Source organism: Armigeres subalbatus, chromosome 3 (genome assembly GCF_024139115.2).
Source record: "Armigeres subalbatus isolate Guangzhou_Male chromosome 3, GZ_Asu_2, whole genome shotgun sequence".
NCBI classification, from domain to species: Eukaryota; Metazoa; Arthropoda; class Insecta; order Diptera; family Culicidae; genus Armigeres; species Armigeres subalbatus.
The window spans coordinates 1,307,285-1,333,192 of record NC_085141.1 but is presented as its reverse complement, the minus strand read 5'-3'; the positions used below and the strand labels follow the sequence as shown (position 1 = coordinate 1,333,192).

The 25,908-nt window shown below is 39.5% G+C and overlaps 1 protein-coding gene and 1 long non-coding RNA gene across 3 annotated transcripts in view; one reads left to right on the top strand and one right to left on the bottom strand.

Annotated features, from left to right (window-relative positions):
- LOC134220742 (tyramine receptor 1) overlaps positions 1 to 25,908 on the bottom strand; it is a 171,774-nt gene that overhangs the window by 24,248 nt on the left and 121,618 nt on the right. The gene's annotated exons all lie outside the window — the stretch shown is intronic.
- Positions 13,258 to 13,804, top strand: LOC134228038 (uncharacterized). The gene is made up of 3 exons (XR_009983823.1): positions 13,258 to 13,409; positions 13,472 to 13,555; positions 13,616 to 13,804. It is a non-coding gene; the product is annotated as an uncharacterized LOC134228038 (long non-coding RNA).

Genomic DNA, 25,908 nt, shown 5'->3' with positions numbered 1-25,908 from the left:
ACAGTAATTACGTAAGCATTTCTTCTGGGGTTTTCAACACCCAACCTCCCGCCATGAAAGATTTTTTCCATACAAATCATTTGTTAATGATATGGCATTGATTGATTACGGTTTAAAAAGTCTTGAAGAATTATAAAAAAATACGTTTTTTGTGAACAATTGTGTTACACTTCAAAAGTTGACCTATATCAGGAATCAGCGGTATAATAAAGTATAATAATTCGCTATACACTGGGGTCTCTTTTTACGCGACTTTTTTTTACGCGGATTTACGCGTTTTTTTTTTTGCGGTTTTAAATTTTTACGCGATTTTTCAAAAAAGTCTTGAAATCACTTGAAAATTATAAAAAGTTGATTTTTTATCGATTTTTGCAAAAGTCGTTTTTACTCGGATTTCGGATTTTTTCGGTTTTCAAAAAAATATAAGTCCTTTTCAAGGAAACCACTTCGAATATTTAATGGGATGCTGGGTCATTAGAGCGAAGGTCGTCAGTCCCGAAGGTCATTTGGCCACAGTCGTTAGGCCGAATGAGAAGTGAGAAGGGAGAAGTGAGAAGTAAAAAGCGAGAAGTGTGAAGTGAGAAGTGAGGAAGTGAGAACTGAGAAGCGAGAAGTGAATAGTAAGAAGTGAGATGTGAGAGGTGACAAGTGAGAACTGAGAAGTGATATGTGAGAAATGAGAAGTGAGATATAATTTGTGAGATGTGAGAAGTGATAAGTGAGAAATGAGAAATAATTTGTAAGAAGTGAGAAGCAAGAAGGGAGAAGTGAGGAGAGTGAAGTGAGAGAGCGAGAAGTGATAAATAAGAAGGATGAAATGAGAAGTTACAAGTGAGAGCCGAGAAGTGAATAGTGAGAAGTGAGTAATGAGATGAACATGTGATATGTGAGGAGGGAAAACTGAGAAGCGAGAAGCGGTAAGTAAAAAAAGGAAAGTGAGAAGTGATAAGTGAGAAGTGACAAATGAGAGATTAGATACGATAAGTGAGATTTAAGATAGAAAAAGTGAGAACGAGAAGAGAGAAGTAGGAAGTACGTAGTGAAAAATGAGAAGTGTGAAGTAAGTAGTGTAAAGTGAGAAGTGAGGAGTAAGAAGTGAATAGTGAGAAGTAAGAAACGCGTGGAGTGACCCGAGAAGCAAAAAATGAGAAGCGAGAAGGAAAAAGTAAAAAGTGGATGAGAAGTGAGATGTGCGAAGTGAGAAGTGAGAAATAGGGAAGGAGAAATTATAAGTAAAAAAACGGTAGCGAAAAGCGAAATGTGAAATTTGCGAAGTGTGAAGTAAGGAATAATATGCGAGTAGTGAGAAGTAAAAGGTGAACAGTGGAAAGTGATTTTTGAAAAGTGAAAAGTGAGAAGTAAATAGTGAGAAGTAAGATGTGGGAAATCAGAAGTGAGAAAGGAGAAGTGAGAAGTAAAATGTAAGATGTAAGAAGTGAGATACAAGAAGGGAGAAGTGGGATGGCAGAAATGAGAAATTAGAAGTGAGAAGTAAGAAACGAGAAGTGAGAGGTAAGAAGTGGGGAGCGAGAAGTGAGAAATGAAAAGTGAGACGCGGGAAGTCAGAAGTGAGAGGCGAGAAGTGAATAGTGTGAAGTGAGAAATGAGATAAATATGTGAGATTTGAAAAATGAGAAGTGAGAAACGAGAAGTGATAAGTGAGAGCCGAGAAATGAGAAGCTATAAGTGAGAAGTGAGAAATTCGATACGAGAAGTGAGGTGTAAGATGTGAGAAGCAAGAAGTGAGAAACGAGAAGTGATAAGTGAGAGCCGAGAAATGGGTTGGAAGCGACAAATGTGAAGTGAAATTGAAAAGTGAGAAATTCAATACGAGAAGGGAGATGTAAGATGTGAGAAGTGAGAAACGAGAAATGATAAGTGGAAGCCGAGAAACCAATGGAGAGAAGTGAGTCATGAGAAGTGAAGAGTGAGAAATAATAAGCAATTTGTAAGATGTGAGAAGTGAGAAGGGACAAGAGGGAAGTTAGAAGAGAGAAGTGAGGTGTGTGATGAATGATGTGAGAGGTGAGAAGCAAAACGTTTAGAAGTGAGAAGTGAGAATCGAGAAGTGAGAAGTTAGACGCGAGAAATGAAAAGTGAGAAGTGAGATGTAAAATGTGAAAAAATGAGATAAAGATGGGAGATTTGAGAAGTGAGAAGGGAGAAGTGTACTACGCGAATTCGACGTCACACGTTTCATTGCTTGGATTGCAATCGTGGCGTCATGCTCGTTTAGCTACACTAGTTGAGAGTTCGTTTGACTACCCTCGTCTTCGCCTCAGCTCGGCTATAGAACCTACAGTGTCTATAATCTACTTTCCGATTTGGGTACAATATTTAGACCACTACCCGGGATGTGGGTGGTCGTCGAGTAACTCGATAATATTATTGAGTTCGCAAGCGAAAGGCAGAACATCATTAATGAACTGAAACAGACCCTGCTGGCGTTCGAGTCGTAAGACAAGAATAGGACGCTTTTATCAGCCACCCGGGAGAAGCGAGAAGGCCAACAAAGGTGCCACAACTGAGGCCTTCTCCTTCCTTGGAACGTCGACTATGGCAGAAGAGGGGATTGATTTCGCCCTGACGGCCAACGAGGAAAATGTTGCGCCTAACCAACAACGGCTCAGGCAGCAAACCGGCGAAGGTGCTCAGAGCAAAGCCAAGCAGTAGGCGACAGTAGGCCAAACGTCGTCTTGACGGAGCAGATCGGCATGTAGTGATGCCCGAAGGGCGTTGACCCGAGAAGGCGACTTCTCGGCCAAAAGAAGCGAAAGGCACCAACCAAACACAAGTCGCCGGCCCGCAAAAGGGTACCTGCCGGCCAGTGCCATCGGCACAAGGGACGAAAATCCCTGGCAGCTGTTCAGTAGCTCAAAGCGGAAGTCAAGCGCATCTCTACCCGCAAAGAAAATTAAGGACAGAGAAGAGGCCTTGCTGCTCAAAACCGATAAGCATAAGTACGCCGACGTCGATACAGGCGACGGAAGTGACCTTCCAGTGCAAGCAACTGGACGAGGTCACGAACGCGGACGATGTCGTCTCTGCCGTCAGAGAGCAGTGCGGTACAAAGGTCGTCTATTTGGCACGCAGCTAGCCTACCCTAGTTAATGAAGCGAGAGATGTTAAAATCGGCTGGTCAGTAAGCCCATAAGCAAACTGGACTGGTACTATTGGTGCTTAGAGTCGGGACATAAGTCTTACGACTTTAAGGGCCCAGACCGTAGCAACCTGCGTCGTCATTGTGGTTGGGAAGGGCACAAGGCGCAGGAATGCGATAAGTTACCAAAGTGTCCATCTGCGCCAGCAAAAAGCAAGCATGTAATCACGTTATGGCTGGACCTCCTCTCCTCATCGGAGAGGAAAACAAGGAGAAGCCACGCAAGCAACACATTTGAATCTTAACCACTGTGCATCTGTCCAGCAGCTGCTGTGGCAGTCGGTCTCGGAGTCCGATGTCGCTCTCCTGTGCATGCACCATATTTGAAACAGGTCGACAGACCTTTGGTTACGCGTGCAGATCCAAAAGGCCTTACTCCAGGAATTTCTCGGATGGCCAAGAAGTTATTCTTCATTCACATTTTATTCTATGTACCAGAAAGAGCACGCACCATATTTGAAACAGGTCGATAGACCTTTGATTACGCGTGAAAATAGCGAACACCGTTTTTTTTTTTAAATTGAAAGTCGTTTTTTTCGGGATTTAAACGTTTTTTTTTCAAATTTTTTTTACGCGGTTTTTAAAGAAGGTTCGGAAACACGCGAAAACTACAAGAAAAAACAATTTTTAGTGAAGTCGTTTTTTACTCGGTTTTGATTTACGCGGAACGTATCCCCCGCGTAACCGACTCCAGTGTACTTCACATATTAAATTGAATGGATGCTGAATTTTACAAAAAATCCATGAGACTGTGGAATTCTGCCATTCTTGCATACTAAGTGGTATACGTTAGGGTTATAAGATCACTCTAAAAACGAACTTTTGACAGCTCTACGGGTTGTGGTGATGTCTGTATGTGTGTCACAAAAATGTCTGATTCCCTTCCTTACAGTGTTGAACTTAATTTTAGGATTAAAAAAACACCTAAATAAAGTTAAAAATACGAGGAAGGCATTTTTTTTTGTTTTCTATTAAAAGTTGGCCCGATAGACCCTTGGAAAAAATTGAAACCTATTTTTTCAGAAATTTGCCTCTCTTATATGTTTTTCTCATTTTACATCACACGAGAAAGGCACCATCACTGGTAGGAGGATTACCTATTTTTTCCATAGTGTGTTGATGGATTCCATTCCAACGATCGCTACGACGCAAAAACAGGCGCAGTGAAATCGTTCTGCTGCGGTGCAGTTTTGAGTACCACATCAAGCAGTCGTTCTACTTGTTTGAAAATCATTCTGGTGCAGCCCTAATGCATCTGTTTTATTTCAACAATTGTACGATGAAAGAAAAATCGTGGTTTTCAATGCATCAGCAAATCCAGGAACTCACAAATTTCAATATAAATCCATTACATAAATTGATTGCTATGTTGCCTTATTGAATTAACTGGAGGCCCGCTCCAATCATCTAAATATTTGTGCACATTTCAAACACACCTAATTAATTGATCTTAATAAAGACAAATATCTGGCATCAAAGCAAACAGTTTGATGGCACTTTAATTGATATGACACGAGCGAGTGTTTCGATGAGCATCAAAGTAAACGCTTACTAATGTTGCCTTTCTCGTGTAACAAAGTTGTACTGGAAGGCCGTTGGATTCACTCCAAAAACGATTTTGCTATGAAATGCTGGGGAAGTCAAAATCCTATACTCCTTTGCCATTTCATCACGATTGATTGCTGCATTTGGAAGTCATTATGAAAACATTATTTGAAGCCACATGAGTACTGACAGGTTGGCTAACACGAGAAAGGCTCTATTACTATTAGGAGGATATTTTTATTTTATTTTTTCTGCCTGGGAACTGTTTGCCCTACGGAATCTTCTCGCTTACTGTGATTGCTTGCAGTCACAGAAAAGTTTCATTAGTCCGAACAAATGACAATTTTGGAAAGTTGCTTGCCTCATCTTGCCTCATCTAGTCTAGAGCGAGAAGTTCCAAATTGCTTTCTTAAGTGCCCAGTAAACTTGAAGCTATGAATTAGCGACGAATTTGTTTATTCCAGTGTCAAAGTAAAATTAAATGTAGGATAAAGTTTTCCATAGTTGCACCATCGGATGGCTCTGGGGGCTGCGACATAAGTGAATACAGCATGATTTTTTCTCTCCCTCGTTCTTAATATTCTGAAAGCACTTCGATTCGCATTTTCCAAAGTGCTTTATGCTTGGTGGATGATCGTTCGGGTGCCGCGAACGAAAACCGCTTACTCGAGCACAGGTCTTGAATCCTTTTATTCGTTGGGGGCTTAGAAAATGGTTAGAACTTGATGCACCATAACAAAAAAGAAATGTTCGTTGAACATTTTAACAACTCTAACCAAAGACATAAAATTAGGTATCCCGAGGGGAAATTATCCATTTCCGGACAAATCGTTCTATTCGTAGGAGACATCCGTAGAATCCAGGAATCATCCACTAATTAAAACGCAAAGTATCGTATCTCTATTCCAGTTTAACCTTTTTTTAAAGATTTTTTAATTTTTTGGTATACTCGAATTCAGCAAAGATCTTTTTTCTAATGATCGCTATGTAAATCTAATGGATTAAATCGGTTTTCAGTTCCCATTTACCTTCAGCTACTCTCCAAAAATTACAAAACGTGATAAATAAACATAATGGCTCGTGCTTATTCTGCTTATTTTATAGCTTGTTTCTTTTCTTTCATTGTTTTATGTCGATTTCATTAATTTCTGCAATTTTTCATTCTGTGTATTTCATACTATTTAATTTCTATTGTGCTTTTCATTTTAATATGTGAAGATTTTTCCCTCATTACGGGATCTTTGTTTCACTACCATTGGGAAAGCGAGGGAAAAAATGCTGCTGTGGTTCCAGTGCTAACCAGCATGAAAGGTGGTTTTTGCGGCAACCAACTTCTCATCAGAGAATCTGTTTTCCATGAGTTGCTTCAGCTTTTTTGCACTCCGATAGCTCGCTAACCAGTGGTGTAAATGTTTGCGGTTGGAGTCGGAATCGTAAGAGAAAACGGAAAAATGGATATTCATCGAGAAGAACGGAGGCCACTCTGAATGGGGCATGCTGGAGGTAGATTTAAAGATCCGTGATGTGGAACTGAACAGGGGAATAACATCAGGTTTTTATTGGAGCTTCGTAGCTCTCAACTACGACCAATGCTCACGGCATCCATATCTCAATGAATTACTTTTTATTGTCGTGTTAAACAGTAGCTACACTACTGGTGTCTATTAAATGTAGCAAGCTGGAAGAGCAACTCAGAATAAAAAACTGACATCGAAAAGCATTTCCAGCTTCAAATGACTACTACTGGACATAGTTCCAACATTTTTCTACGTCGAGCAGCAATATTTTTTCTAGCTCTTCTCTATACATGCTTTTTCATTAGATTGCCAATAGGATGAGATTTCATCTATTACATTTTTTTTTGGGAAGAGCTCACTTCTACTTTGGAACGTGTGGATAAAAAATGATAAAAATTTGTATACTTATTCCGCAAAATCATAAAATTTGAGGCGTCAAAAAATGATCATAAAAAACTGAATGAAAAGTGGCCTCTTCTCCATAGGAACCAAGTTAAGGAATTATCGTGAGGGAATCAATACGATAAAAAAACGTCCAAATGTTCAAAGTGCGCAATGAGATCGGTTTACAGTATCTTGCGAGGGGGCATTGAATATGAGAGTAAATAAGGCAAGGTTAGTAAATGTGTTTTTTTCCTTTGGACAAACTTTGGGCGGTGGATCTCATTTCTGCTTGCCTCGAACTCACACAGCAAGTAATATTCCTTTGTCAATAGTTCCACTATTTCTCTATCGAAAGCATATGATACCGCTAGTTATAACCGACTATGTGCGTAAGTGCTCGTTTTATATATACATATATGATTATTTTTCTTTAAACCGTTTGGATTCCCTCAGCGAGTACATCAACGAATTGGATTTAAATCAGCTTCACCTTAAAGTATTTGATGATACACGGAATTGCGCCCAATTTCGGCGTCCTAAAACTTTTTTTTTGCCCTTGGTCCGAGTCCGGAGGAAAAGCTTTCAGTGTGCAAACAAATGGTAGTTTGTGAATATTAACGGCCTATTCCGGCTCCTTCGAGAAATGACATGCTCACAAATTAATGAACGTCCATTAGCTGGTGACGGTTATGGCCCTTGGCCAAACAAAAATAAATGGCTTTTTCTCAGCCATTCTCGCCGCTGCTCTGACTGGCTGCACGGCCCGGTCTAGAAGTAATATTGGAAAACAATAAAACCATCTTCTTCTCTAGGCGAACTTGTATCGGAATGGCCAATAACTTTTCCCCCTTCCGAAGTCACAAGTGAGAATAGAATGCAGGATAAATTTTTCCCTTGGGGAATTTCCCCCAATTATCTCCCGGGTGCGGTTCCTCTGCTTCAGAGAAGGTAGAGCAAACGATGACTTTGAGGACCAGGGATTTAACGTACTTTAAACATCGACCGTTATGGACTGGACGGAGCGAAAGCTCGTGGCAGAAATCCAATAAAGGCTAGTTTGCTAAAGGGAGAGCTTAATTGACTTTAGATCCCCAGCATAGTAGGATGATGGGAACCGGGGATGTAGCAGAGGGTGATGCTGTTGTTAATTTCCTACGTCACCGAGCGTGTATATAGGCACATTGGATTGGAATATGATCACGAGTATACATTCTTATGCAGTTAGTTTAAGTTAAAGAAAGTTCTGTCATATGTGAAGTGGAATTAATAACTAAATACTGAATCAAATCATCTGCCATCACTCGGTTGAATGCTAAATACTTATCGAATGGTGACTTCGAGATACAAATTAGTGGACTAATCAAATGTTTTTCAGGTTTAATTGTGTCCTTTAGATCTGAGTTTATAATTGGACACTAATTGCTGACACATAAATCATGGGTTACGAAGTGGTGAGTTCTCATCTAGGAATAGGCGTCCAACACAGCTATGCTCCTTAAAAGTTCAAATTAAATTTATGTGTTTAATTCAAATATTTTTACGGTATTTGTGGTTGACATCGAGCTTCAAGAGCAGAATGTAATACATGTCCGTTGATTCATCATTCATCATCCTTTGCCTAACTGCGCTGTCCGACCGACGACGTTATCTGAAGTCGGCCAGTTCCACGTCTATATAGAGATGAGGTCCGAAAAGGACATGTTATTACTAACGAAACTCAGATATTATTTTATTTATTTTCATTTTCTAAAACTTAGGCCAGAGTGATCTGTTCAGTGCATAAAAGACTTCTCCATTCGGCTCGGTCCATGACTGCACGTCGCCAGTCTGTGGAGGGTCCGCAAATTGTCTTCCACCTGATCGATCCACCTTGCTCGCTGTGCACCTCGTCTTATAGTGCCCATCCGATCGTTGTCGTGAACCATTTTCACCGGATTACTGTCCGACATTCTAGCGATTAGATTAAGGTTTGAGGGGAGCTTTTTCGCGGTAGAGCGCTGTTTTCAAACTATAATGTCTGTAACTCGGAATTGGAAAATAATTTCGCTTATCCCCACTGACAATATCTTTGGAATCTACCATGGAATATTCGTAGAAAATTTCGAGGACTACTATTTTCTAAACTTGAATTAAGCTCTAAATACTGAACTGTTCCAGAATTGAATTTTTTGCTTCTCAGTACCCCTCTCCAATAATTTGAGACATAAAAGAACTGATTTTTACAATGCCCAACTGACAAAAGCTTTGAAATTTTCCAACGATCATTTTGATGTAATGAAAAGTATATGCAACTGCATAAAATTTTGTAGGAAAGTCTTTTTACTTCAACCTAGTTTTTCAAATTAAATTTTTTAATTAAAAAATTACCATGTTGAGAGAGCAGCCAACTCGTGACGCATGACAAGGAAGGAGCGATGACAGCGATCAATTTTGTATCTATCGTGACACTAGAACATAGCGCATTCACATTTGCAAACAAAAATTCACCAAATATGTTTAAAAATTGAAATAAAATAAAAAACGAGACAAATAGGACAAGGCAAATAAGATAAGATAAGTAAGACAAGACAAATAACACAAATAAGACAAATAAGACAAATAAGACAAACAAGACAAATAAGATGAATAAGACAAACAAGATAAATACAAATAAATACTACAAATAAAACAAACAAAATATTTATCTAAGAATTCTTTCGGATACTCCTCCAGGAATTCCTCCGGAGTTGCTTCAAATATTCCTTCAGGAGTTCGAACGGATATTCATTCAGGAATTCTTTCGGATATTCCACCAAAAATTCATCCGGATATTTCTAAAATAATGCTTCCGGATATTCCTCCAGGAATTCCTCTGGATTTTTTTTTGGGCTTTAACCTTTATATTGATTATTCGCCCTTTAGTTAATTTTATTTACTCATAATTACATGGTAAATCTTCTATATCAGCGGTTCTCAACCTGGGGTACATGTACCCCTGTGGGTACCTTCGCCGAACCCATGGGGTACCTCGAAATGCTTAATGGCGGATTAATTACAATTTTAATCAAAACTTATTGATAAAGTTTTGACAATTTTGTATATTATTTTTATTTTTAAACTTTGTCTTGTACATAATATGCATGGCGATCAGTAGATCATGGCCTATTGAATCCTGACCTCCACAATCAGTACAATGGATAAAGGGTTGTGAGACGAAAACATCAAAAGGGCAAAACCTCGAATGAACAAATTTTAAAAATCTTCTATGAAATCTACCAGGCTACAACAGAATGTAATCTAGCGTCTACAAATTTGAAAGCCTCCATTTGGGACATGAAAACTTTTCCCCGAAAAGCTCAGTTGCTTCGTTGCAAGAGAATTGGAAGAATCCTTCTACGCTTCACGGAAGCCTCCTTCCAAGCAGCTCGGAAGCCTCCTTTCAAGTGACCCGGAGGCCTCCTTTCAAGTGACCCGAAAGCCTCATTTTAAGAGGTTCGAAAACTTTCTTTTAAGAGGCCTGAAAGCCAAGCTTTTTTCTATAATTTTTGTTTCTGCTTTTTCTTTCAAAAAGCTCGATGTCTTCTTTCAAAAGGCTCGAAGCCTTCCGGAATCCTTCCATAAAATGGCTCGTAAGGTCTTTCAAGAAGCTCGGAAGCCTCCTTTCAAGAGGCCCGGAAGCCTTCTTTCAAGAGGCTCGGAAGCCTCCTTTCAAGAGGCTCAGAAGCCTCCTTTCAAGAGGCGCAGAAGCCACCTTTCAAGAGGCTCGGAAGCCTTTTTTCAAGAGGCTCGAAAGCCACTTATCAATACGCTCGGAAGCCTCCTTTCAAGAGGCTCGGAAGCCTCCTTTCAAGAGGCTCGGAAGCCTCCTTTCAAGAGGCTCGGAAGCCTCCTTTCAAGAGGCTCGGAAGCCTCCTTTCCAGAGGCTCGGAAGCCTCCTTTCAAGAGGGCCGGAAGCCTCCTTTCAAAAAGCTTGGAAGCCTCCTTTCAAGAGGCTCGAAAGCCTCCTTTCAAGAGGCTCGAAAGCCTCCTTTCAAGAGGCTCGAAAGCCTCCTTTCAAGAGGCTCGAAAGCCTCCTTTCAAGAGGCTCGAAAGCCTCCTTTCAAGAGGCTCGAAAGCCTCCTTTCAAGAGGCTCGAAAGCCTCCTTTCAAGAGGCCCGGAAGCCTCCTTTCAAGAGGCCTGGAAGCCTCCTTTCAAGAGGCCTGGAAGCCTCCTTTCAAGAGGCCTCAAAGCCTCCTTTCAAGAGGCTCAAGCCTCCTTTCAAGAGGCCTCAAAGCCTCCTTTCAAGAGGCCTGGAAAGCCTCCTTTCAAGAGGCCTCGAAAGCCTCCTTTCAAGAGGCCTGAAAGCCTCCTTTCAAGAGGCCTCAAGCCTCCTTTCAAAGGCCTCAAAGCCTCCTTTCAAGAGGCCTCAAGCCTCCTTTCAAGAGGCTCAAAGCCTCCTTTCAAGAGGCCTCAAGCCTCCTTTCAAGAGGCCTGGAAAGCCTCCTTTCAAGAGCTCAAAGCCTCCTTCAAGAGGCCTCAAAGCCTCCTTTCAAGAGGCCTCGAAAGCCTCCTTTCAAGAGGCCTCAGCCTCCTTTCAAGATGCTCGGAAACCTCCTTTCAAGAGGCTCGAAAGCCTCCTTTCAAGAGGCTCGAAAGCCTTTTTTCAAGAGGCTCGAAAGCCTTTTTTCAAGAGGCTCGAAAGCCTCCTTTCAAGAGGCTCGAAAGCCTCCTTTCAAGAGGCTTGGAAGCCTCCTTTCAAGAGGCTTGGAAGCCTCCTTTCAAGAGGCTTGGAAGCCTCCTTTCAAGAGGCTTGGAAGCCTCCTTTCAAGAGGCTTGGAAGCCTCCTTTCAAGAGGCTCGAAAACCTCCTTTCAAGAGGCTCGAAAGCCTCCTTTCAAGAGGCTCGAAAACCTCCTTTCAAGAGGCTCGGAAGCCTCCTTTTAAGAGGCGCAGAAGTCACCTTTCAAGAGGCTCGGAAGACTTTTTTCAAGAGGCTCGGAAACCTCCTTTCAAGAGACTCGGAAGCCCTTTTTTTCAAGAGGCTCGGAAGCCTCCTTCAAGAAGCTTGGAAGCTCCCTTTCAAGAGGCTCGGAACCCTCCTTTCAGGAGGCTCGGAACCCTCCTTTCAAGAAGCTCGGAAGCCTCCTTTCAAGAGGCTCGGAAGCCTCTTTTCAAGAGGTTCGGAAGCCTACTTTCAAAACGCTCGGAAGCCTCCCTTGATGGGGTAGAAGCCTTGTTTCGAGAAGCTCGGAACCCTCTCTTCAAGGGGCTCGGAATTCTTTTTTTCAAGAGGCTTGAAAGCATACCTTAAAGCAACTTAGAGGCTTCTTTTCAAGATGCTCGGACGCCTCCTTTTAAGTTGCTCGCCGGCTTTTAAGTGGCTGCCGCCTTTCAAGAGACTCGGAAGCCTATCTTCAAGAGGCTTGGAAGGTTCTCTCGGAAGAGGCGCGGAATCCTACTTCCAAAAGGCTCGGAAGCCTTCAATAGTCAAAACAGTCCCTACAGTCAGTCCCTCGATGTAAAAACTTAATTTTAATTGGGAAGATTAAAAAAAACAATTTCAGAGAGTTTATGGAGAGCCATATATTCCGTTAGTTTTCAGGTCTATTTTCCATATACTTGAAGAGTAACGATTATTTTTACTTACAGCAAAAAATCATAGGGGGTACCTCAATTAATGCAAAAGTTCGAAGGGGTACCTATCAAGAAAAAGGTTGAGAACCGCTGTTCTATATAATAAAAATGAAATGGTCTGTGTTCGTATCCGCATAACTCGAAAACGGCTCGATGGATTATCTTCATTCCTTCAGCAGAAACGTTCGTTATAGTTTCCGACGGGTTTACATGATATTTCCTCATACGAAAATCATTAGTAAAGTTGATTAATTCGTGAAACTAAAATTAAGATTCGTATGAAATTTCGCATGGGCAGTTCACAGCGCGCATTTGCGCCTACTATGCAGGACAACGTCTGCCGGGTCGACTAGTATACTATACTACATATATATAATAGCCCTGTTTGTCTGTCTGGTGACTAGCTAACAAAAGAAAGACGCAGCACGCGGGGAAATTCTCACAAAAAATAAAATATTTGACACTTCAATTCTTTTTTACTATCAGATGCAGAAGACAAAACCAGTGACAACCTTAGACAATCAGACACATCATTTAATGAAAAATATCACAGACAACAGACGTTGAAATTTTCGATTTTTTTAATGAATGAATTAATGGACCGTTTATATTAAAAAAAAAAAAAAACACTTGCCACGGGCGCTATTGCGTCCACAAATAAACTAGTATAATATAGATGTTAACAAAATTGCTTTTTGACATATACTATGTAGTATTAAGTCATTTCTATAAGGTCGGTTTCTCTAATAAATTTCAATAATTTCTTCTCTTCGTTAGGATCGTTGCACAAAATTTCCCTAACTTTAGTTCCTAAACTACATTCAATTCTTTTCCTTTTCTGATCAAAAGCTCTACAATTTATCAAAATGTGTGGGACGGTCAGTGGTTCTCCACATGTTCGGCACATATTCGTTTCTTTATTGAACAGATATTGATGTGTGACACGTGTGTGTCCTATACACGGTTACTGGCTAAAACCCATTAATGGGTAAAAAAGTATACATTTTTTGGAGGTCCATGGGGCTGTCAAAAAGGGGGTAATTTTTAAAACTGACAAATGGGTGAAAAAATACCCATGATCTTTATTTGTTCGGATGGAAAAAATGTGCATTTTTTTCACCCATTAATGGGTGAAAAAGTAGATGTAAAAATTTCAAGTGCTGTCCCGTTTTTTCGCAAGGAGAATTAAAGCAACGAGTTCCCGCTTAGACGTAAGTGAAAGATTACAGTTTATATATAATGTTTACTTTTACTATTTCTAAACTGCTTTAAGGTCTTCGTTAGTGGAATTCTGGAGCCTAAAGAAACAACTTTTCTACATTTCTTCCTGATGCTACCGGGGCATAATGGAAAACCGGTAAGTCTCCTTAATTATCAAATAAATCGGTTAATTCTTTGAAATTTCACTTAATCACAGGTAAAATTATTCTGGAACCTGGTCTATAGTTAAAAAACCACACAAAATGCGGGTCGACTGTTTGACACAATCTTCCGGAGATGCCATCCTGGATGAGGCCATCAAGCGCTGTTTGGATAAAGAATTATGATTTTAACATAATTGTGCATAATGATTATATTTGGCGAATAAAAATGTATTCTAACCTTATTTTTATTTATTGGAAAAAGTTCTGCACAAAATAATTAGGACATTAATTATCGGCAATTTACTTCAGAAAAGTGGGTATTTATTCACCCATTTTGCTAGAAAATTTATTGCGGCCGATGGGTAAAATAATACCCATCTTTTGACAGAAACATGATTTACCCATTAATGAGTAAACCGGTTTTACTCATTTAATGAGTAGTGGCGGTTTTGACGAAAATGGGTACCATAGTACCCATTAATGGGTTTTAGCCAGTAACCGTGTACGTAGTAGGGTGTCCCAAAAAAAATCGATGTTCGAAAAGTCATGGTGCTCAACCCTGAAATGAAAGATATACCTGCCTGGATAATTTTTGTAGAACAAACCGAATTTCTGAAAAATCGTTTAGAGGTCGCGCCAGATCGATTTTTGAAAAATGAGCTTTTTTTAGGTAAAAAATCAAACATTGGGTCCTTTCACAATTTTTTTTCAGGGTCACCCATTCGTTTTATATTTTTTCATTTTTCTGTGGATCTTTGCCCATATTCTCCATGAATTAGTTTTTGGTATTGTGCGTTTTTACAGTCTGCAGAACTTTTTAAATATCGAAAAATACACATTTTTTTGCGAATTTTCGCAGTTACTTCATCCGAGCACAAAAAAATTTTTTTTCTCGTTCGGAAAAACTTAGATACTACAAAGAGCTATTTATAACGAGTATTTTCATAAAAAAATATCCAAGAAATGTTGTTCTGGGGCTGAGATATTGCAGGTTTAGTAAATAGTCAAAAAGTGTACAAATTCGATACTTTTTCTTTACATGTTATAATTCCATCAAGATTGCACCAATATTTTAATTTAAATTTAAAAAAAATCAAAAGCAAATAAATGGGAATATTTTCTAGGTAACATAGCGTTTCTTTCCGATGGAGTTGGTTACCTGAATTACAGGATTTGGTTGGAGTATATGGATGGAGCCAGTTATAAAATGATATCACACCCAACAGTTAATATGTAGCAATATACAAGTAATCAGGTTTACTATGATCTCCTTATCTGTTTTGATTCAATCATAGGATGCTTTTCACGGCATACAAAAAACAAGGTAGGCTCAGCACATATGTAAACATTTAGTTTGACCGTAAACATGTGTCGTCACTACTATCATCGCACAAGCTGAACTGAGACGATGCTCTACGGTCTCAGCATGCTTACTTTTGTACTCTAACATGTGGCGTTAAAATTTGCGTCACTCTTGAAGTGTCAAGAGATCATAGTAAACCTGATTACTTGTATATTGCTACATATTAACTGTTGGGTGTGATATCATTTTAAAACTGGCTCCATCCATATACTCCAACCAAATCCTGTAATTCAGGTAACCAACTCCATCGGAAAAAAAGCTATGTTACCTAGAAAATATTCCCATTTATTTGCTTTTGATTTTTTTTAAATTTAAATTAAAATATTGGTGCAATCTTGATGAAATTAAAACATGTAAAGAAAAAGTATCGAATTTGTACACTTTTTAACTATTTACTAAAACTGCAATATCTCAGCCCCAGAACAACATTTCTTGGATATTTTTTTATAAAAGTACTCGTTATAAATAGCTCTTTGTAGTATCTAAGTTTTTCCGAACGAGAAAACATTATTTTTTGTGCTCGGATGAAGTAACTGCGAAAATGCGTCAAAAAAATGTGTATTTTTCGATATTCAAAAAGTTCTGCAGACTGTAAAAACGCACAATACCAAAAACTAATTCATGGAGAATATGGGCAAAGATCCACAGAAAAATGAAAAAATATAAAACGAATGGGTGACCCTGAAAAAATTGTGAAAGGACCCAATATTTGATTTTTACCTAAGCAAAGCTTTTTTCATAAATTGATCTGGCGCGACCTCTAAACGATTTTTTAGAAATTCTGTTTGTTCTACAAAAATTATCCAGACAGGTATATCTTTCATTTTAGGGTTGAGCACCATGACTTTTCGAAAATCGATTTTTTTTGGGACACCCTAATACGTAGTCTGCTTGATTCTCTCCTTTCTGTTGCTAAATGTCAGTCTGTCCAGACATCAGTTGTATTCTTTATTGACAGCAAAAAACCATTGCTTCTTCCCCATGTGGTCTGCCAATGAAAGGGTCCTCAATTTTACGCTTACATTCTCGTATTCCATCATCGGCTGGTATTTTGCAGAGCAGCTCTTCTCCGGATTTTCCAATTTTGGATAAACGGTCCGCTTGTCGTTGCTAGGAATTCCAACGTGGGACGGGATCCAACATAGTATAACGGGCTTATCTGCCAGACTGGCTACGACTTGCTGAATCCAGGGATGCCTAAATTCACCTTTTGCTATTGCTTGTAGAACACTGGCTGCACCGGTGAATATTACGTGGGATGCTGCATTGGTTACGTATTGCTCAGTTTTTATTTCTGTAGCTCATCAAAATCCGTACAGCCCACTATGGGGAATCAGGTGGCCGAAAATCAAAAAATCGACTTTCTCCTATTCATATTTTAAGTAGACCTACTAAAAGCTAATGCTTTGGAGCATTAAACCCAGAATATCAGTCTTTTGGTTATCAAGATACAGACATCAGAACCAGACAGTTTTTGGATGGTGAAAAACCAATGCATTGTTCAACTGCCAATATCTTCGGCTACAATAACTCTTTTTCAACTCTTGAGAAAGTTTCTGAAAGCTTATTTCAAGGACTTTCGAAATGACGATCGAAGTATGTCGCGTTAGATGATTGACGTGTTTTGCTTCTGCGGAAAAAAATCTTTGTCAAAATAAGTGATATCTATCAAAAGAAACGATAAATTTGAAGTCTAAATAAGCTGTACCGTGAAGTGAAACAAGATGAAAGACAAAATGTTCCAGTTGATAGTTATAAATAGCTCGAACAATTTCGTGTAAAAGTTGAAACCAAGGTTGATGCTTTGTAATGCTGCACCTAAGACGATCTAACGTTCTGCTTGTTCTTCCGGGGATTAATCCGTATAAGTTGTCCAGTATTGGTAAGATGGTGTCCATTCAGGTACGTAATAATGTTCAAATACTTGTATCGAGTGCCACCAATGGCCAATGAGTGGCCCTAGATCTCTACCAAAAGAGCGTGTAGTGTGGTGTAGTTCTAATTTTGTTCTCGGGGTATTGCGGAGGTTAATAGTGAAATTTAAATCCCTGCCTTTCCCAGGAAGTTTCTCGAGTGGGAAATTGTTTTGACTTCACCCGCCTCTTGGTGGCCTCCAGTTAAAAAATAATCCACACGTCATTGCTAATAACATTAGATGTGCATATTCGCAAAAATTGGCAAAAAGTAAAAAATTGAATACCCTACATACTTGTTCATTGTGATCATTTTCATCATGTCGTGAGGCAGATTGAGCAACCCCATGAAAACAGTATTAAACTCCTTATGAAATATGAAGAAATTAAACTAACGCAAAATTGTATGCAATCTTTACTTATTATAACAATAAAAAATGATCAAAAAACATTACCCAATTATTTATCTTTTTGTAATTTTTTTATTTGTAATTTTATTTTATTTGAAATCTAAAAATGTGTATTATCAACCTCTTGAAGTCTAATTCATTTTTTGAGCGACGTCATATGGAGGTTTTCTATGCCAGCTAATAACGGTGGCATATGGGTCAGTTCCCCGTATCCATCGAATCCTGCTTTGGCAATATTTCGCATCTTTTCTCTCTACCCAACTATGTGTATCGAAGTTGAGCAGCAGTCGATCGCGTTTGAGTCACAAACATGTGCTTCTGCCTGTCGTATTGAGGTGGGTTTGCTTCTGTAGAGGCTTGTTTGCAGCCGTTTGATCATTAATTCATCCACTTAGAATTTATGTGTTGATCAAAATCATTATCATGTCAGGGGGGAAGGGGAATTTAATTTCTTTTTGCTCTTTTTCGTTTCAGAGAGCGAGCAAAGGCGCTTAAACCTAGGCTATTAGCCAGGGCAAGGCTAATACCTTCGCCCCATCCGAGGAAAATCATCGGCAAGGATAATGGAGTGACATAAATTTCTTAGCAAAGTCACTCCCAACGTATTTCCACAAATTCTCTATCATTTGCTTATAATGATACTCCTAAACCACATACCCTACCCACCATCCAATTCCTTGACATCTATGAGGGCGTCGGTGAGTCGCTGGCCTCTCGTTAAGTAGATGTCATATCATCATTTCCTTCCCTTTCCTAGTAACGGAGAAGATGGGCGTGGCCGGCAATGATAGCTTTCATGTTTTATCATTTTGGACCCCCAATTGGATTTCTATTGAATCCCAAATGGAAATCCATAAGCAATTGGGGTAAGAAAGGTAAAGAATATACATGACAACTATCAGTATGCAATCTACGAAATACTCCGTTACAACGCAACGCAACGCAACGCAACGCTTATTTCAAGGACTTTCGAAACATGCGAAAAATAGGTAGTAAAACATTCTAAAATGACCCGATGAAAAAATAAAAATTATTTCATACAAAATGTTCCATACAAAAAAAGTTTCTCAAAGTATCAGCTAGGGACCTCTACTACGACTTTCTTTGGACTTCCCAGAATGCATTAAAATCAAATCCAGCTTATGGCTGCAAATCTGCGATTCCGTTCACTTTTTCCTAAAAAAGTCAATAATTTTAAAACGCTAAATTTGGGTATTTTTATAATATTCTGCAGGCTAGGATGGGGTGAATACCTATTTCATATATGTTCTAAAAGAGCTTTAAAAGTAGCTTCAATATAGAGAGTATATAACTTGGAAGATGCCGTATGCTTCGTGATAGGATGTGAACAATAAGCCCCAATAGCGGGGGCACCGGTTCTTACGATGCATTTCAACTTGCTTTACACAGCTGTGCGAAAAAAAATATGGCCCCCAACATGAAATGAGCGAGAACAAAGCGTTTGATCATAGGGGCCGCCTATCCGAATCAGTTTTTTTACAACTTGTATACAAGTGTGATAGTTTTGTTTTCATGGCTTGTTATAATTCGAAGAGGTTTTTGCCTTTCTTTTATCGTTGTTCGTTATCTTTCGAGAGCGATTTCTGCAAACTGATGCTTTTTTGCATTTTTGGCAACCTTTTTTGAAAAATTTCGTGCTAACTGGAACTCTTCTAAAACCTTACGTTTTCGTGGATCTTCGTCAGTCATTTTTTTAGGTTTTCTTATCTTTTTGCGCCTATTTCGAATAGCTGCATGAACTTCATTCCACCATGGGACTGATTTACTACCAAGTTTCCCAGATGTCCTTGGGATCGCTTGCTCTGCGGCGAAATAAATGCGATCGCTCAGTTCTTCGACAGAGAAATTTTGATTGTGAGGATTTTGTTTCAGCAAGATACTTTCGTATTCGTCCCAATATGCTTACTCGTGTAGCCACCTTCTACCGCAGGCTTCCCAAAAACTCCTCGTCGAGTAGAAAATGAGCAAGAGCAAGAGTTTTTTTGAGGAGCAGAAATAAGCATCAAAACTCACAACATTGTGCATCATTAAACCCGAGCGTGTGCGTCACAAAACAAGAGCGAGTCTATCTGTTCATATTTTTCTTGTGGTGCGTCACTCACTCACACTCAAAACAGCCTTCAAGATTTTTGTCACAAACAAAGCGTCGCTCCGGAGGCTCAATGAGTGCTCTTTCACCCGACGCCTCACTCACATGTGTTTTTATTTTGCTTTTCCTCACTCTGTTTTTTTGTACCTCTGCTTTTATACGCTTCCACTCAATGAATTATTGGCGGTTGCTGATTTTCTACCCGCCACTGCCACATCCAGGCACTATAATATATGTGCAAATAGCCAGCATGAGTTAACCGCCAGAAACTTGTATGGCGTAAAACATCTAACGCGGGTTTTCTCAAAATTAGGAACTTTTCATGAAAATCTATTTGGTACCGGTTATGAAGGATGGTGTCCGCTACTACGCCTACCAAATATTTTTTCGATTAAGGTGCTAGAGGTGGTAGAGTTATAACTATTGGGAAGCGGTCACTTGTGTAATTGTCATCTTCTACTTTACATTTGAACTTAGGGACAATCTCCTGTGACGAAATGGTGAAATCAATTGCTGAAGCAGATCCAGAGCCTGGGTCAAGTCGAGTGTGATCACCAATATTTAGTATAGTGATATGGTTAGCAGCCAGGTTTTGAATGATTATTCCTTTCCTGTAATGCTTGCCACTCCCCCAGAATAATAAGTTGTGTGCGTTAAAATCTTATAGAAGTACCAGTGGTCGAGGAAGTTGATTGATGATGATGATGATGATGATACATAGGTGGCCTTAACCGGGTGATGTACTTGTGTGGCAACTGCCTGGAGGGAGGTATTGAGCTTGAGAAATTTGTATGAAGAAAAACGATGAATGGCCAAGCCAACACCGTTTTCTCCAGGAATTCCTATGGATATTTTTCCAGGAGTTCCTAAGAATATTCTTCCAAGAATTCGTCCAGATTTTTCCTGGATTTTTTCTGTAAATTCCTGCGGGAGTTCGTTCGGATATTCCTAAAGGAATTCGTCAGTATATTCCTCCAGGAATTCGTCCAGATATTCCTCCGGGAGTGCCTCCGGATATTCCTCCGAATATTCCTCCAGGATTTTTTTTCCGAAAACTCCTCCAGGAATTCCTCCCAAAATTCCTTCAAATATCCATTCGGATATTCCTCCAGGATTTCATCCGAATATTTGCCCTAGAATTCCCTCGGATATTTCTCCAAGAATTCCTCCGGACATTCCTCCAGGAATGCTTCCGGACATTCTTCCAGGAATTCCATTGAATTTTCCCGAATATTCCTCCAAAAATTTCTCCGGATATTTCTTCTGGAATTCGTCCAAGAATTCCTTCGGATATTCGAAGGAGTTCCTGGAGGAATATCAGGAAGGCTTCCCAAAGAAATTTCCGGATGAATTCCTGGAGGAATATACCGAGAAGTTCCTGAAACCAAATTCCCAGCACCGGGAACGTAGCCGAACACTCGCAATACATTTTCAGAACTAACATCAGCCTCAGTACCCGCTAAGCTGTGGAGGACGACGGAGATCCGTCGTAGCTTAGTAGGAAAAGTACCAGTCTAGCGTAATGGTTTCGTTTTCCGAACTAAATCTACCGCATGTTGTGCATATGCATAATTCAGTTTCAGACATGTTAACGCTTTTTCAGTTATATTTATACTAGTTTTGGCAGGATCCAGTGAAAAAACCCTAAAGTGTACGTAAAATCTTCGTAAAAAATGTCGTCTTGAAAGGGTTAAACAGATTATTTTTTAATTACGGTTCTACTGTTATTGCTTGCATGAAGATTGCATTGATCGAATGAGGAATGCCTTATGTATTACGCCTGATTGTCTGTGATTGAAATGGTGTTGAAATCCTCGGTTCTTCGCTAAGGACAAAATACCCCCTATTGTTAATGTTATTGTTTCAGCCAAGTGTATAAGTGATTTACTTGTTTTTATCCCAATGCCTGATACAGAAGATGTCAATTTGCTCAGCCATCATCCCCCATTGTAATTATATATCTGACCGAATAAGAATGTTTTCTCAGCACGTGGGAAGCATCGCATCTGTTCAACAACTTGATTAGTATCTGTCACAGCAAACTATTTCGGCAGACACGTAGGTAACCCGCACGCCAAGCCCACTCACATCCTTTCGGCCACGGGTGCTTAGTTGGGAACGCCCGATGTTCATCATCTCGGAAAACCACACTCTTATCATCGGACGGTATGAGAAGTTCTGTGGCCTGTTGCGGCTTTCACCTTCAGGAAAAGTCGTCGTTCGGAACCGTCATCACCACTGTTGCACACGAACGAGCGAGGTTTTTCAAGAGCACGCCGTGGTAAACATGCGGTGACTACAAGCTAATAACGCACACCGCTCACTGTGCAGACTGTGGCTTCTGACACTTCGCATTGACGAGACGCAGCAAGCTGTACGATTCCCATGACTCGCTTTGTGCTTGTGAGTGATGAATGATAACATGGTTGTCTGTTAGAATTGCCCTGTTTTTGCTCCTTCCGTATCTGGTCTCGGAAGGCGCTCGTTCGAATCGCACGCTTATATGAAGGATGAAAAATTTAATTTAGCAGCGTGTTCATCCGCATGATGAACTGTTCGTTCGTACACACACGTCAGTGCCTACTGCGCTGGTTCTGACTTTCTGTAGTGCCATCTTGATGGTTTTATGAGCTTCTGTATTTCCAGGCTAGCTTTTGGCCTTAGGTGGATAGGGCTTTTGAAGCAGCAGTTGAATTGTTATATTTAGTCTGATGAACGTGTCCTAATAACTGCCACGAACTCCCCATAAAGAAACATGACTTCTTCTTCTTCTTCTTATTGGCATTACATCCCCACTCTGGGACAGAGCCGCCTCGCAGCTTAGTGTTCATTAAGCACTTCCACAGTTATTGACTGCGAGGTTTCTAAGCCAGGTTACCATTTTTGCATTCGTATATCATGAGGCTAGCACGATGATACTCTTATGCCCAGGGAAGTCGAGACAGTTTCCAATCCGAAAATTGCCTAGACCGGCACCGGGAATCGAACCCAGCCACCCTCAGCATGGTCTTGCTTTGTAGCCTCGCGTCTTACCGCACGGCTAAGGAGGGCCCCCTAAGAAACATGAGTTGGCGGCAAATTCACAGGACGACACATTCATGCTGTTGTAATAAATTTTGTTTCAGATAAAAGATGTATTTTTGACGTGTAACGGTTCCAATTTTGGGTTATATGTAAGACGTGCCTTTTCAATTTCTTTACGATCATCTGCTCGAAAGCATTATTATTAGATGCTCTTTTCTTAAGCATGAAAATGCCAAAAGCAGCCTGTTGCACTGAACCTCACAATTTCAAACTGCATGCCGGGTTGGGACTATTAGTAATAAAGATTTAAAGACTATGCGCTGCTAGTCTCTGACAATGGTGGAGTCTGGACTTCGTTATTCCTCTTTTCCACTTCCCTGCACGAGACTCAAGCTAGCTTTGTGCAAGTTGTTTCCTAGGAACAAACACGGAACCCGAACACTGCCCTTGTATGCATATTTGTACCATGTTTGCTTTTATTCTTTTGGCTTTGGTACAGTTATGCGTATAGGAGCAGAACAGGTCGCTTAAAATTTTATTTTCAATTTTACTGACGATGCACACTACCCCTTTCTCTTCTGAATAATGCATGAAAATTTCCGACAAGGTATTGTGCACATAAAATGCATAAACAATTACATAACTCTTTAGCAATTCAATTTGGAAAACGAAATATTCGTTTTACGGTAGATGCACCGTGAAAGTGATGCTGAACTCGTTTGGATGTTGAAACTACAGTCGGCACTCAATGCCTATGCCTCGATATTGATGCGGCCATCGAGATAAGGAGTCATCTGGCTAACAAGAGCATCAAGTTAAAAGGCCGGACACCTTTTATGAGAATGTAGACTGTAGATAGAGCCATATACGTGAAACTTTAGAAATAGAGAAATAGAATAAGATATTTAATAGGATAACAAAACCACATTGGAACTCATAGCGATAATATTGGCACTAATGTTCATTATTATAATTTTTACCATTATTTACTGCTAATTTTGAAGAATTTATGAAAAATGTGAGTTTTGCCTTTCTCGTACACTAAATGGATGAACTTTTTATATGAGGCTTTGAGAGCCATTTTTTTCTTTTTGGGTGTTTCAATCACTGCGATAATTTGTCAGATCTTTTGTGATATATGTCCCGTTTGATGTGGTTTTGTCAAATCGACGTACTAAGGAGACCCTTAGTATTGTTTACTAATTCAGCTCTATCTGATATCTCTCAGCAGCTTAGTGCCATCAAATAAAATTGAGTGCTACTCAATCGAATTGGAACGAGCTCAATATCGTTGTTTGCATTAATCGCATAAGTAGTATGAGTCTGGGGGTAATTGCAGGAGACCATCGTTTCTGGGATCACTCCCTTAGTATACTGATCAAATGTATAACAAGTAACACACTTGTCTTTGTAAACTTCGATAATATGTTTGAACTTTTTGGATTTGTGAGAGTCTATCTCAAATACATATCGTAAGTAAGGGTATGCGATAACACATTTTTTTCCTAACGAAACGAAACGAAACGAAATTAGAAATGTTATTGTTGGTTCGAAACAAAACGAAACGAAATTCAGATTTACTTCCGAGACTTCGAAACGAAACGAAATCCAGGTCCATTTGATTCGAAATTTTACGAAACGAAACGAAATTTTTTTTTCCGCGGAATATTTTGTTTTGCATTATTTTTAATTAGAAAAAAGTACCTACACACCAAATTCGAGGAAAATATTTCAGCTAAATATTTTGCTGAAAACCAATCAGCAATTTCGAACTTTACTGACAACCAGCAATTTATTTCGGTTTGCTGAAATACAGCAAACCTTGTTAGATTGCTGGTACATTCAGTATATTTGGTATATTCTGAAGCTGTCAATGTCACTGAATATCTTGGTAAAAAAAACATTATGTTTAAGTTGTCGTAGGCCGCGTGTAGAAAATTTAAAATCCCTGCAATTATTAGAAGTAAGGTGCTTGATTCATGTGGAAATTCATGATGTCTTGCAAAATCTGAAGTCTGACCGTTGCATCGTAAGCTGTATAGTGGAGCAGTAAAAATGCTCTTTGGTGGAGCAGTAAAAATAACATTGTATTTTTCTTTCAGACTTCATAAAATGGTGTGCATCTTGAAATGTTTTTATTAGCATCAATCAATTGAATGGTTGATGGACTCCGAAGACATGATAAAATGCATGAGACCATTGATAGAGTTATAATCACCGTGCAAAACTGAATATGTACAATAGACTGGCCCAGGAAACAAAAAGTTGTCTAATTCCACGGGGCACCCCCCAGGATTGTGTCTTTGGGTGAGAAAATCAATCTCTGAAAATTTCAGCTCAATCGCTTGTTGCATAAGCTGGCGCATTTGACTTGAAGTTTGTATGGGGATTTCAGCCAAAATGTATAGGAAAATACACCTCCGTCACTCATTCGATCTGGAAATTGGTTCTGATTGCTCGATTGACCTCAGAATTACAAAACGGCAGTTGGTATGCTACAGAACAATTTCTCGTAACATTTTATGATTATTAAATGAACTTTTATATAGGTTTCGGCTGATGCGATTCGATCAAAAAACCCAAAAATACACAAATCAGCTCCTAATAAATCAGCCAAAAATTATATAAAAGTTCATTTAATCATCGTGCAATGTTCTGTCAAATTGTTCTGTAGCATACCAACTGCCGTTTCTGCAATTCTGAGGTCAATCGAGCAATCAGAACCAATTTCCAGATCGAATTAGTGACGGAGGTGGATTTTCCTATACATTTTGGCTGAAATCCCCATACAAACTTCAAATCAAATGCGCCAGCTTATGCAACAAGCGATTGAGCTGAAATTTTCAGAGATTGATTTTCTCACCCAAAGACACAATTCTGGGGGGTGCCCCGTGGAATTCGACAACATTTTTTTCTCCCCATAGTAATCTGGGCCAGTCTAATGTACAATAATGAAACAATACAAATAAATGCAAATTTGATTTTTTAATTGTTTTTTATTGTTTGAATGATTCTTTAATACATTGAATAAATAATAATTATAATAATAATAAAAAATGTAATCAGCTGGTTTTCAGCATTTTTTTACATTTTGCTGAATTAATTCAGCATAGTGCTGTCAATTCATATGGCAGCCCAAAATGCGGAAATTTCAGCATAATGAGCTGACGACTCAGCAAACGTCTGTCAGATATGACAGAAGTTCGGTTTGCTGAAAGCTTCGGTAATTTTATGTTACTGAAATGGTTGCTGATTTTTCAGCTCGGCAAAATTCAGCAAAATTCATGATTCAAAATAATTCAACATGTTCATGATAGAATTAGAGGCGAAAGTATAGAATTGATAGTTCCGTTAAGATACGGCAGGCATGAAGAATGTTTTTATAGAAGTCGATTTGAAAGCGAGCGGAGGGCAATATTTGTGATGACAAATATCGCGCGATTTTCCTTCTGCCAAACTCCCGTTTGAAGGGGGAGGGAAGAATATCAGTATGGAAGCTGATTTATCTCCACTAGACTGGCCCAGA